Source organism: Abrus precatorius, unplaced genomic scaffold (genome assembly GCF_003935025.1).
Source record: "Abrus precatorius isolate BTA unplaced genomic scaffold, Abrus_2018 Scaffold6, whole genome shotgun sequence".
NCBI lineage: Eukaryota > Viridiplantae > Streptophyta > Magnoliopsida > Fabales > Fabaceae > Abrus > Abrus precatorius.
The window spans coordinates 3,304,863-3,318,296 of NW_020874406.1; positions in this window are offsets into that span (position 1 = coordinate 3,304,863).

The following is a 13,434-nucleotide window of genomic DNA, read 5'->3' on the forward strand; positions in this document are numbered from 1 at the left end:
TTTAGGCCTATATATTTGCTGCATGCAAGAAAATGGGCGGTACAAAGTTGAAGAAGAAGAAGAAGAAGTGAGACTCTGGAGAAATAAGGAGAAGTTGAAAAATTAGAATTGCAAAAAAAATGGTTAAAGATACAATTGTTGATTCAAGGAAACATATTTTGGAACAAATTCAAAATTTAAATGTAAGTTTTTCTCTATTATTTAATATATTTTTATGTGTATTTTAATTATGGTTTAATTTTTAATAAATAAAATATAACATTAGTTATATATAGTAGTTGGTTTTTTTTTTTGTAAGTAAAAAGTTAATCTGGATTTTTTATAATAATTTATATTGTTATAGTAATTAAAATTAAAAAATGCTGAATTTGTGTTGAAAAAAGGCTAAAATCAAAAGCTCATAAGTTTCATTTTGAAATGTGTTATCATTAATGTATCATGTTAATTTAAAATTGATTATATATGATGTGAAGTACATTGTAATTTTGTTGTAAATATTTTTGTCAATTATATTATTATAATAAAATTTGATTTTATAGGAATTTTATAATTTTTAAATATTTATTAGGATTTATGTAATATAGATAATTGTTTTGGTAATAATGGTGTTTTTTTTATTATTTATAACAGGTAATGAGAATGTTACACTCTCCTCACTTGTCAATAACGCCTCCAAGGATTGAAATTATGAAAATTTTACAACATGATGCATTTGATCAAATTTCTCAACTTTGTGAAATGCAAATAAATAGTTCACTGATAAATGCGCTGGTAGAACGTTGGAGGCCTGAAACATACATATTTCACTTAGTATGTGGAGAATGCATAATTACATTGGAGGATGTGTACATGTTACTTGGACTTAAGATCAGTGGTGTAGCAGTGATTGGTTCTACAAATCCTTTTACTGTTGTTATATAGGATATGTGTGAAAATTTAATAGGAGGCCGACCTAATTCAAACGACATTGATGGATCAGAAATTAAATTAAAGTGGCTATCCCAACACCTTAGTTTGCTTCCTTGTAATTACAACATTAGGTTACAATAACATGCTCGTGGGTATATTCTTTGCTTGTTAGGACATGTTCTGATGCCAAATAAAAGTAATTCAGTAGTGCATGCAAAATTCTTGCAGTTGTTAACAAATATGAATGAAATTGGCAATTACAGTTGGAGATCAGCATGCCTAATACAATACATGTGAAATGCTCTTAGAGGTTCCCACTAGCCATTACATCTTCTGATTGCTGCTATAATTGACTCGTGATGATGAGAAATCAACCCAATGCCATTTTTAGTAACAACATATTTTCGTAAATTTTCTAGAAAAAACTCCAAGCATCTACTATTTCACTCTCAACAACAGCGAATGCAAGTGGCAGTATATTCTGATTTCCATCTTGTGCAACAGCAACTAGTAGAACTCCCTTGTATTTTCCATATAAATGTGTCCCATCAATCTGTACAAGTGGCTTGCAATGGCGGAATGCTCTAATGCAGGGACTAAAAGTCTAAAACACTCACTGAAATATTTGAACATTGGGAACCAATTTATCATTGTGATAAGCCTGTACAACATCTAATTTCGCAACAGAACCTTGATCAGCATCACACATTATTATGCACCATTGCAGCAAAGCTTCAAATGAGGCTTCCTACTTACCAAATACATTTTCAATTGCCTTTTGTTTTGCCAACCACGCTTTTCAATAACTTATCGTATACCCAAAGTGATGAGATTCTACCATTGGCTTTATACATTCTGCAATTATGTCTGTATCTAACTTTCTGTGATCTTGAGAAATGATTCCAACAGTACAAGTGTGTGGATCGTTGTATTTTCAGATTTCTCAAAAATACTCGTTCTTCCTGAAACTACATCGGAGAAGTCACCTACAATCTAAGTCATACCTTATATATTTACAATAAAGTATATTTGATTCTGAGTTGAATACTTTGTAGTCTACTCCTTTTGATATACTATAATGCTTTACTACTCTTATAACAACTTCTTTGTCACTGAATTGCTTTCTAATATACAATTCACCATCTATCTCTGTGTTACCTACTAATAGCAAACATAAACTAATTAACAGAAATATAATTAATCACACTAACATAATTTTAAATATTACATACCTAAATTTGCATACTCTGGAAACTCAGTAGCATTCATAACACTAAGATCTAATTCATGCATGAAAGATGGCTCCCCAAAAGGATGTTGCCCACCCATATAGGACTCCTCTTCATCATTATCATCGTCAAGATCCTCATCGTTGTCTTCGCCACTTCTATATTCTTCTTCAAATTCGTACTCATCACTTTCGCTGTTGTCGAGTTCCTATTCTATCTCTGTCTCTACAATTGTGCTCATAAATTATGGTTCAACCTCTATATTTTTGAAAACCGAGATGTCCCTATTCCTAATAGTTCAATCTCCAATAAGAGTTCAATCTCCAATGAGACGTCCTTATTCCTAATAGTTCAATCTCTGTTATCTGATACTTCTTAGGAAAATACCCAAGTTTTTTTTATAAGATATATAAGAGTCAATTATGTCTAAAGTATCAACTAACTCTTTTACACAAAAGCACTAATATCATACAATGGCATAATATTATAGTGTTTATGGATGACTTCTCTATTTTTGGTAATTCATTTGATGATTGCTTAGCTAATCTATCCACTGTTTTATAGAGATGTTAAGACACTAACCTTGTGTTGAATTGGGAGAAATGTCATTTCATGGTACAAGAGGGCATTGTCCTTGGCCATAAGATTTCAAAAAAAGGAATGGAGGTGGACCAAGCAAAAATAGAAGTCATTAGTAAACACCCTCCACCAATTAATGTTAAGGGGGTTAGGAGTTTTGCTAGGTCATGCAGGCTTTTATAGGAGGTTTATCAAAGACTTTTTAAAAATTATAAAACCTCTTAGTGATTTACTTGTGAAAGATGCTGATTTTGTATTTGATGATTCTTGTTTACATGCATTTTCTATTTTGAAAGTGAAACTCATTTCTGCACCTATTCTTGCAAAACCTGATTGGAATTTGCCTTTTGAATTGATGTGTGATGCAAGTGATAGTGCAATAGGTGCTGTTTTAGGACAGAAAAAGGATAAGAAATTGCATGTCATTTACTATTCCAACAAGGTTTTAAATCCTGCACAAGTAAATTACACAACTACTAAAAAATAACTCCTAGCTATTATGTTTGCTTTTGACAAATTTAGATCATATTTGATGGGATCAAAAGTAATAGTATATACTAACCATTCTGCACTTAAATACTTGTTGTCCAAGCAGGATGCCAAGCTAAGACTATTGAGATGGATTCTATTGCTGAAGGAATTTGAATTGGAAATTAAGGATAAAAAGGGAAAGGAAAATGGGCTAGCTGACCACCAATCCAGACTTCCATTGGAAAGTCTAACCCCTAACTCCTTAGAAATCAATGAAGAATTTCCAGATGAAAAGCTACTTGCAGTGGAAGATATGCCTTGGTTTGCTAATATTGCAAATTTTAAGGCTACTCAACCCATTCCAAAGAGACTAACTTGGCAGCAAAAGAAGAAATTCTTACATGACAGCAAATTCTATATGTGGGAAGATCCATATTTGTTCAAAATTGGGGTGGATTGTCTAATTAGGAGATGTATCCCACAAAGTGAGCAAGCTTCACAATTCAAAATATGGAGGCCACCATGCAAGTTTAAGGACTGCTGCAAAAGTCTTACAGGCAGGTTTCTTTTGGCCTACACTCTTCAAGGATGCCAAGAAATATGTTAAAAGTTGTGATAAATTTCAAAGGACAGGCAACATCTCTAGGAGGTATGAGCTGCCATTGACAAATATTCGAGAAGTGGAATTGTTTGATGTGTGGGGAATTGACTTCATGGGACCTTTTCCCACATCATTTGCTCATGAGTATATCTTAATGGCAGTAGGTTATGTTTCTAAGTAGGTAGAAGCCATTCCCACAAGAACAAATGATGCCAAGGTTGTGATCTCTTTTATAAGAAGGAATATTTTTGCAAGATTTGGAGTACCCGGATTCTTGATAAGTGATGGAGGTGCTCATTTCTACAACAAACACCTTGAAGTAATACCCATGAAGTATGGTGTGAAGCACAAGGTTGCTACTCCATATCATCCACAAACAAGTGGACAAGTTGAAGTATCAAACAGAGAAATCAAGCAGATTTTGGAGAAAGTAATGACTAATACAAGGAAAGATTGGTCAAAGAAGCTAGATGATTCTCTATGAGCATATAGGATTACCTTTAAGACTCCAATTGGTATGTCACCCTACCAATTAGTCTTTGGAAAGGCATGTCACTTACCTTTGGAGTGGGAGCATAGAGCTTACTGGACTACTAAGTGGCTGAATTTTGATCTACCAAGTGCTGGAAAGAAGAGAATTTTGCATATACATGAATTAGAGGAGTTAAGATAACAAGCTTATGAGAATACAAAGCTGAACAAAGAAAGAACCAAGAGAATTCATGACAAGTTCATTCTGCAGAGAGAATTCAGACCTGGACAGCAAGTATTGTTGTTTAATTCTAGGCTGAAACTATTTCCAGGAAAACTAAGATCAAGATGGTCTGGACCTTTTATGATCAAATAAACATCTCCCTTTGGAGCAATTCTGATTGAGGATCAAAAGACGGGGAGAGAATTCAAGGTCAATGGCCAAAGATTGAAGGTCTATTATGGAGAAGAATTTGCAAGGAATATCTCATGTGTCAAACTGGTTCCTCTTGAGTGAGGAACATTTAACGTCAAGCTAGTGACGTTAAAAGAGCGCTTTGTGAGAGGCAACTCACATTTCTAACCCATTTTAATCTTTCTATTTTGTTTTAGAATTGTCATTGTTCATGTTATTCAAAATTCTGCAAATTCTGTAAATTGATTCTATTGCATTTGTTTTCTGAGGTGAATCTGATACATGAAGTAGGATTTGATGTTGTGAGTGTGTATTGAAAGGATTAGAATGTGATAGGTGAGGTATTTAAGGATGGAGAGGAAATTAACTAATGAGAGGAGTCACTGTTTTGCAGGAAAGGAGCTATGCAGAGAAGCAATTTGATGTTCCCCTCTGGAACAATCACTTTTGCTGATAAAAGTAATCACGCAGAGGCAGGAAGGTTAACACACTCCTTTGGAACGCTCACTCTCATTGATGAGAGTGATTATGCAGAGGCAAATGGAAAAATAACCTCTCTGGAACATTCACTTTTCTTGGAAAAAGTGGCTACGCACAGGTAAGTAAAGTTATCCCTCTGTGCGTTATCCCTTTTATTGAAAAAAGTTGTCACATAGCTTGCGCGTTATCACTTTGCCCAGCAATAGTGATAACGCATTTTTCACTCAAAAAAATAAAACTCTCTGGAACGCTCATTCTGATTAAAAATAGTGATAGGATGCTTTTAATGATACAACGTTCACTTTTGATTTTAAAAGTGGTCACGTGCCAAGCGTAGCTATAAATACTCCTTAAAGCAAACACGCACACACTCTTCACTCTTAAAATTTCATCTCTTTCTGAGCTTTCTCTACAAACTTCACTCCTTGTGTGTATCGATCAACAACATCAAGTACATTTTTCACACATTTCTGCATCCTCTTGCCAGGTACGCTACCTTCATCTCTCTGAAACGGTGGATTAGGGTTTTCTATGTTAATGTTTTGGGAAAAATGTCAAAGGGGGTAATGGGACATTGTTCTGAGGTTATTTGATTAAGCAATAGAGAGGATAACACTCTAAAATAAGTTTTTCCTGTCATGTATGATTTTTTTTAGGAGATTCAAATATGCTCTTATGCACTATTTTCTGTGTTTGATAATTTGGGAAAATTTTGAATAGGGTAAATGGAGTAATATTTAGAGTTATTTGATTCAATAATGGAAATAGAAAATATTGTGACTAGGTTTTGCTGTAGTCTATATTTTCCTTAGAAGATTCGAATCTGCTTTGTTCCATTTTCATGAACAATTCTTCTGCAGGAATTAACTTGACTTAAAAAGACTTCAGTGAAAAAGTTTGAATTAGAACTGTTGAATGTGAATTTCTGAAATTAATTGATGATGTGTATTAGATTGAATGTTGAAAAATGGCATGATAAAATAGCATTCTGTTGAAATTGATTAGGTTGAAAAACTGTGTAGAAAAGCAGTTAAATCCTAGAATTAGCCCTCTATGTTACCATGTTATGCTATGATAGTACATGCATTCTTAACTTGCCATTTAGGGAAATAATCCAAAATTATTTTGGGGTAATGGGGCCTTGTTCTCATTTTTATTTTCAACAATAAAATGGACAATACTCTGAGTAGGTGTTCCCTGTCATGTATGATAATTTTGTTGGGATAATTGAAACTACATTGCACCATATATGAACCAAAACTCTGCAGAATCTGAGTAGACATAAACAAAATTCTCTGAAAAGGTTGAATTGATAATTAGAGTGCATAACTATGTTGAAATTTGGTTGAGACTTGTAAATATTCCTCTGTGCTACCACAATTTTCTGTGAGAGTGTGCACTCTGAACTTATATATTAAAGATATCAATTTAAAATACCTTTGACTGTCATTACTCAATACTGTGCAACTGTGTTTATATACCTGCATATTGAAATACCCTGACAGCAAATTGCATGTTAACTTGTTAGAAATATACCAGCAGACTGTATTTTGTACCTCTGAGTATAAAAAAATTAACTTGTCAAATTGGTTCTTTATTGCAGAAAACTGAAAAATGGCTAGAACTTCCAACAACACTCCAGTTGGATCTTCCAGAAAGACTCAAACTGGAGCTTCCAAGAACACTCCAAGATCAAAGAAGGCTAGAATGGATGGAGCTTCAGCCTCCAGACCAATTGAAGTATGTGACCCCAGATTTAGAAGTATTGCTCATGAGAACTTTTTCAGGGCTAATATTCTGATGAGAAAGATTGTCCCTGACAGAGCATTTGAAATTGCTGGGGACAATTACCCAGAATACAAGGAAGAAATTCAGAAGAGGGATTGGGAATCCTTATGTTCTTTAGCTGGCATGGGCTGGAGGGAGATTACTCAAGAATTCTATGCCAATGCTATGAAGTTCAAGGGAGATCAAATCCCTAAATTCCATACAATGGTAAAGGGAATGAGAGTAGACTTCACCCCTGCTAACATAAACAGGATGTTGAACATCAACTCTACAAAGCAACCTGCACAGATGGAGTTCAGCTCATTTAGAAATAGTCCTGATATAGACTATGTGCAGATCTTGGAGAAGATTGGAAGGTTAGGAACAACTTGGAAGCTGAATCAAGCAAAGAAGCCAAAGTGCATAGTCACTAAGAATCTGCTGCCTTTTGCCAAAGTATGGAGCACTTTCATCCTGAGTTCCTTTATGTCAGTCAAACACAGCTCAACATTGGCAATGAAGAGGGATAAACTGCTTTTTGCCATAGTCACAGATATGTACATAGATGTGGGAAAATCATTAGTGAATGCATAATCAACATCCTGAAGACCAAGAGGGATTCACTGGCTTTTCCCTCAGTAATCACTTTACTTTGTGAGGATGCAGGGGTGGAGTTTGGCAAGTACCAGGAAAGGATAAGATTTGTACCTCCTATTTCTATGTCCATGGTGAAGGAAATATATGCTACCATTTCCTGCACCGCAGCAGATCCCATTCCTTTTCAATTCAGAAAGGAGAAGCCAATGATGATGAAGGATGCCTTGAAGTTGATGGCTGAAAGGCAGAATCAATTAACTGAGAGACAAACTGAGTTGCATAGCAGTGCCAAAGCTGGCATAATGCTATTGGACAGTGTGATGCTAAATATTGGTCACAAAATGGGAATGACCAGGGATGAAACGTATCACACTCCAGACTTGGCAGAGAATACTCAGTGCCTACGCTCCTCAGTTTTCAAGGATCTGCCAATCTACAAGACCCATTTCCCACAACAAGCTTATGAAGAGGTGGTGGAGGAAGAAGAAGAAGAAGAATCAGAGGAGGAGGAAGAAACCTCAGAGGATGAGAATGAAGCAGAAGAGTCGATTAGGATTTGTATTTTGTTGTTTTTCACTTCAGTTTATGTAAATTTTAAACAATTAGCAGTTTTAAATTTTGTAATTTTAATACTTTTCAGTTGTACTGAAGTTCAATTTCTTTTAGTTTTAGAATTCTGCAATTTTAATTACTTTACTTTTTTTATAATTGATGGAATTTTTGGTGTTTTGTACAGAAAATGTCACAATCACACAACACTCACACACAATGGATGCTGACACTTGCACAAGCTGCCATGAAAGGGGGGTTAATTCTCTACCTCTTATTCATGTGTTAGCTTCACAATACACTAAAATTTTTTTGAAAGACACAAAAATATTAGAATAGATATTGAACTGCCTTTTGTTAATCAAATGAAGTCTAATTTTGTGAATTTTGTTTGAATTTTCCTTTTAAGTTGTTTTTTTCCCATTCTCAAAATGAAATCACACTTGTATTTTCAAAATGGGGGAGTATTGCCACTTTGTGCATATAATTCTGAAAAGGTGACTTGTGAGTTCATTGATTAACATGTTCACTTACAAATCCCTAGTGAGACTTGAACTGCATACATTTCTTTCATGTATGATTAATCATAATTTTGCTGCACCCTCTAGAACTTGCCTTGTTTCTTGATTGAATATGCAATTTTTACAGTTTTCACACATATGATGGAGGCATTGTTTGATCATGCCTAGTTAGCCTAAATAAACCTCTCTTTGTGCTTGACTATCTTAGTTTACCCCTTTGAGCTTAATATCCCTTTCTTGATTTTTCCTCATTATAAGCTTGGATGAAAAACCAAATTTACCATTCAAAGGAAGAGAGGCGTGTTGAGTCTAATCAAGGATAAGTTTAAAACTAAGTTTGGGGTGGCATCCAGATTTTATTTGCTTAAGGACAAGCAATGTTCTAAGTTTGGGGTGGGGAATAACAAGCTATCTAAGTTTTGATTTCAGAAAGAAAGAAAGGAATAGCAAAGTGCAGCAGAGTTGTGAAAATAGCAAAGTTGTGAGTTTAAAAGAAAGATTTACAGCAAAGTACTGAAGGAAAAAGAAAGGAAAATCAAATGAAAAGAAATTAGTGAATGAAAGCAAGAAAAGAAAGCAAGAAAAAAAATTGGGAGTCTGCTGCACGAATGAATTTGTGTGCTGCATAATTGAGAGAATTAGTGAGAAATAGTGCAGTTCCATGCTAGTTTTAAATTCATTCACTCAAAATGTCTCTAATCTTTTGAAATTGCATGTATTATTTCTAATTTTGTTCAATACCTACCTTAACCTTAGCCCTATTATAACCTTAAAAAAGTCCTCTAGATGTGTGATTGACTATATTAAGCAGAGGAGATTGAGAATATGAGCAAGCATATGGTAGAGTGTAGTAAAATTGATGATTTAGAGAAAAAACAGTAGACTAAACACTGTTGAGTGCTGAGGGAAACACTTCTAGTGAGTTGTGATCATGCTTTTCAATGTTGCTCACATGAACTTTGCTGAAATATATGAACTTAGATAGCAATTCTTACTCAGAGTATGATTAATGCAGTGTGATTATCATAATGAGTAATTGGATGAACAACTTGTTCAAAAATTTTGCAGAAGAACACATAATTAGAAATTGGAAATTCTGAGAAAAGCAGTTTGTTAATTGAATTTGAAAACAGAGGAACTTACCCTTGGTTTAGTTTGATTTGCTTGAGGACAAGCAAAAATTCAAGTTTAGGGTAGTAATGAATCCATATTTTTACTAGTATTTTAATGTAGTTTTAACCCATTTGATAAGGAAAATATGTGGGAAAAAGCAGAAAAACTCATAAAAATAGTATGATTGAAGGTTTTCTTTAAATACATAGTTATTTTAACATTTATGAATTTTCTGTGTAGAATTTAAGAATTTTATCATGTTTTTGTAGGAAAATTTGAGCCAAGTGCATGGAAGATGGAAGATCAATGGAATGATAGAGGAAAAGTGGCAATTCTGAACTCAAAGAACAAGATTAATGGAATGAAAGTTGGGTGTGATCACTATTGTTAGTGAAAGTGATTGTTCCAGAGCATAAATAAGGAATATAGTCTGGGCGTGGTCACTCTTACCAGCGAAAGTGAGTGTTCTAGAGAGGTTCAAAATCAGCGAGGTTGTGCGTGGTCACTCTTGTTGGCGAAAGTGAGTGTTCCAGAGGACTTCAAAATCAGCAAGGTTTTGCGTGGTTACTCTTGCCAGCGAAAGTGGATGTTCCAGAGAGAAGTGTATCAAGGCAAGTTGTGCGTGGCCACTTTTACTCATGAAAGTGAACACACTCATTCCTCGACCTCCTGCGTTGCTACTATTATCAGCGAAAGTGAATGTTCCAGTCTTCCAGAACTATATGAGCCTCTGTGTGGCTACTCTTGTGGAGCAAAGTGACGACGCGCCGAGGCAGGAATTCTTATAAATACCAGAGCAAGCTCAGATCTCGGGGTCTTTTGCTTATTTTCCATTTTTCACTACATTTCTTCGTTGAGACAGAGTTAGAGAGAGGATTGGGGTTGAATAACGAGCTCTAAGAAGAGGAATTGGATTGGGGATCGTGAAGATGGCTCTTCTGCGTTTCTTTCCTTCTTCTCCTTCTTTCTCTTTCTTTGTCGCAATGTTATCTTAATTCTCCATAGTTAGAAGTTTATGGACCTTAAATTGATGTATTGATTCAATTCTTGCTTCTAAAATTTGAGTTCTTGGATTAGTTGAGTTGTTAATTCTGCTTTCTACGTGATCTTTGAATGAAAATTCAATTGATTAATAACAGAGGAACTTTTACCAATGGAAATTGGAATTGATTCTTAGATCTGAATTAACTACCAGAATTGGGGATTTCTTAGGGATAAGCAAACTTAATTCTGCAGTCCTATTGTTCTGATTCTTAATGCAACTTGAAATTAAACTTCATCTAAGGGATTAGAGTGGTTTAGTTGATTGTTAGGGTCAATGAGTTAATGGATTAACCTTTGACTATTAATATGTCAAACTGATTGTCAATTAAGCAAGTACTTGAATGTTCAAAGACATAGTTGAATTGATATTGATATTCTGGTGAAATAAATTCCTAACTATCATTCATTCATTTCTAATCTCAACATCAAATTCGTACTCTGTTTTTACTGCAAGTTTCTTACCCTTTAATTATTCTTGTTTCTTACTTTTTGTATGTTAAAACTCTTCTAAATTCGTATGGCTCAACTAGTTATTGTTCTGTGAAATGATAATTGAATTCCTAATTTCCTGTAGAGACAATACTTTGATCTTAAAATTACTCATTACTTGCTGCAATTTCTAGTGCACTTGCTAGTGTTTAGAAATTGTATAACATCTTGCACCTTATTCAAACTCTTAATCATGAAACCTTGACTTGCTTGACTTACCTTTCTTTCTTATTGGCTACTTCATTCCAACTTCTTCCATGCTTAATTTACTGGTCAATTGGATTCTCTTTCAAGCCAAGAAAATGTGCAAATTGAATTGGGTTGGGTATGTTACAAATTTTGCAAGTTTTTGGCACAAAATGGGTCATTTTCCACATCATATGTGGGCTGTTTTTGAGGAATTTGGTTTGAATTTTGTGCTTGGATTTTTGGCTTGATTATTGAACATCCACAACCCTATTTGGTCCAATAACTTACCATAAAAATTTCAGAATTTATCTCATTCATTTGCTTGTCCAAAAGGGGCCTCCATTCTAGGGTTTTTAGGAGTAGTTTGGTCATTTTGGTCAAATTTTGCAATCTTATTTATTTTCCATTTTTAGATCTTTCTAAACCTCTTATAAATCATATAAAAATATTCTAGATAATCTAAATATGTTAAAAAAAACTTACATATTTATTTTCTTTTTATATTACTCGATTCTTTATCGATCAGACTTATTTCGGTAAAAAATTTTATTAAAGAAAATTCTAGTCCTAAAGTCTATATGCTCTACTTGTATATTATTTCATGAGATTGGTATAATTCAATAATCATTTATAGGGTGAAGGAAATTTAGGGTGTTACAAAAACAACATACAACTCAATCATACCACTTGGAGGAGGACGTTGCTGATGTATCTAAAACATTTGTTGAACACCTTCATCGTTAGTTATTTGAATTGTATGATATTGAATAAAATCGCCAAATATTGATACTGGACATCGATACATAACACTTTCTACTATTTTTAGAAACAAAACTTCATGAACGTATTGACAAAGCCAATACTTTAAATCTTCAAATGATATATTATATGGAATATTCACATATGTTGGCTTCTCACATACAAATGCCACACCTTCACTTGTATTTGATATAATCTCACCATTGAAATAAACTACAACAACCACACTCATTTTTTCTTTTGATAAACACAAGCTGTTAATCACACTTTTACACTTTTAGAAACAAAAGCTTTAGGGACGACTCTTTCTAAAGGCAAATTGTAGTATTTATAGTCTCATCAATCCAAAATTGCCAATGGCGTTTTGTAACGTTCTCTGATATCTGTGATTAGTCAAAGGTCGCCATTCACGTTTTTAAAAATGTTAAAGCAATTTCTGACAGTCAAAGGTCGACATTGGTGATTTTAACCAGTCTTTCATATTTTTTTCAACTTCTAAAATCACCATTTACAATTTTACTTTCGCAAATTTTTTTTTATTCAAAATCGTCATTGGCGTTTTTATATTATAACTAACTCACTGATAATTAAAATCGTTGTTGGCGTTTTTATACATTCACCATATTTTCATCATTTTATAAAAAATCTCATATTTTGGTAATTTCTTAAAAAAAACCCATATTAAAAAAAAGGACCCTTTGATATCTTATACAAGTGTTCATTTATAATTTTTATTAAACTATTTTATTTAAAATAAATTAAAAAGAATTATATTTTAAATATAAACAAATATGTTTTAAATAATTATATTTTAAAGTAAATTATCTTTCTTTTTGACATAAATTTCTTTTTAATAGTGTATATATTTCTTCTTTTGATGTACTTTTAAACTTTTAAGCAATACTTTTTCCTATAAAAACATGTTTATAACATTTTTAGAAAAAAAAATAACGAATTCAAAATATAGTTAACATATAACAATATACAAATAAATAAAATATATTAAAATAATAAAATTTTAATGAAAAAACACATAATATGTTTTCATCAATCGGTACCATGATATATATATATATATATATATATATATATATATATATATAATCATTTACTTTAAATTTATAATTGTAACGCCTTGTATTCTTTTTCTTGAATACATAATATTTTATAAAACAATCAAGAAAGTAAAACAACATTATTGAAGTAAGAAAGAAGTGTGAAAATAATATAAATCATAGTGTAAAATTCATT